The following is a 1,479-nucleotide window of genomic DNA, read 5'->3' on the forward strand; positions in this document are numbered from 1 at the left end:
GAGGGGAATGACCTGACTCAGGCTGGCTGAACTGACTTCACGTGTGGCAAGTTCAAAGGGCATCAGAACCTTGCACAACGTTGAAATCATTCTCCACTGCGCTTGAGACAGGTGCATTCCACCTCCTATATCGTGCTCAATTGTATAGGCTTGAATGGCTTTTTGCTGCTCCTCCAACCTCTGAAGCATATAGAGGGTTGAATTCCACCTCGTTACCACTTCTTGCTTCAGATGATGGCAGGGCAGGTTCAGTAGTTTTTGGTGGTGCTCCAGTCTTCTGTACGTGGTGCCTGTACGCCGAAAGTGTCCCGCAATTCTTCTGGCCACCGACAGCATCTCTTGCACGCCCCTGTCGTTTTTTAAAAAATTCTGCACCACCAAATTCAAGGTATGTGCAAAACATGGGACGTGCTGGAATTTGCCCATATTTAATGCACACACAATATTGCTGGCGTTGTCCGATGCCACAAATCCACAGGAGAGTCCAATTGGGGTAAGCCATTCCGCGATGATCTTCCTCAGTTGCCGTAAGAGGTTTTCAGCTGTGTGCGTATTCTGGAAAGCGGTGATACAAAGCGTAGCCTGCCTAGGAAAGAGTTGGCGTTTGCGAGATGCTGCTACTGGTGCCGCCGCTGCTGTTCTTGCGGCGGGAGTCCATACATCTACCCAGTGGGCTGTCACAGTCATATAGTCCTGACCCTGCCCTGCTCCACTTGTCCACATGTCCGTGGTTAAGTGGACATTGGGTACAACTATATTTTTTAGGACACTGGTGAGTCTTTTTCTGACGTCCGTGTACATTCTCGGTATCGCCTGCCTAGAGAAGTGGAACCTAGATGGTATTTGGTAACGGGGGCACACTGCCTCAATAAATTGTCTAGTTCCCTGTGAACTAACGGCGGATACCGGACGCACGTCTAACACCAACATAGTTGTCAAGGCCTCAGTTATCCGCTTTGCAGCAGGATGACTGCTGTGATATTTCATCTTCCTCGCAAAGGACTGTTGGACAGTCAATTGCTTACTGGAAGTAGTACAAGTGGGCTTACGACTTCCCCTCTGGGATGACGATCGACTCCCAGCAGCAACAACAGCAGCGCCAGCAGCAGTAGGCATTACACTCAAGGATGCATCGGAGGAATCCCAGGCAGGAGAGGACTCGTCAGAATTGCCAGTGACATGGCCTGCAGGACTATTGGCATTCCTGGGTAAGGAGGAAATTGACACTGAGGGAGTTGGTGGGGTGGTTTGCGTGAGCTTGGTTACAAGAGGAAGGGATTTACTGGTCAGTGGACTGCTTCCGCTGTCACCCAAAGTTTTTGAACTTGTCACTGACTTATTATGAATGCGCTGCAGGTGACGTATAAGGGAGGATGTTCCGAGGTGGTTAACGTCCTTACCCCTACTTATTACAGCTTGACAAAGGCAACACACGGCTTGACAAATGTTGTCCGCATTTCTGGTGAAATACTTCCACAC

Source organism: Pseudophryne corroboree, chromosome 1 (assembly GCF_028390025.1).
Source record: "Pseudophryne corroboree isolate aPseCor3 chromosome 1, aPseCor3.hap2, whole genome shotgun sequence".
Taxonomy (NCBI): Eukaryota; Metazoa; Chordata; class Amphibia; order Anura; family Myobatrachidae; genus Pseudophryne; species Pseudophryne corroboree.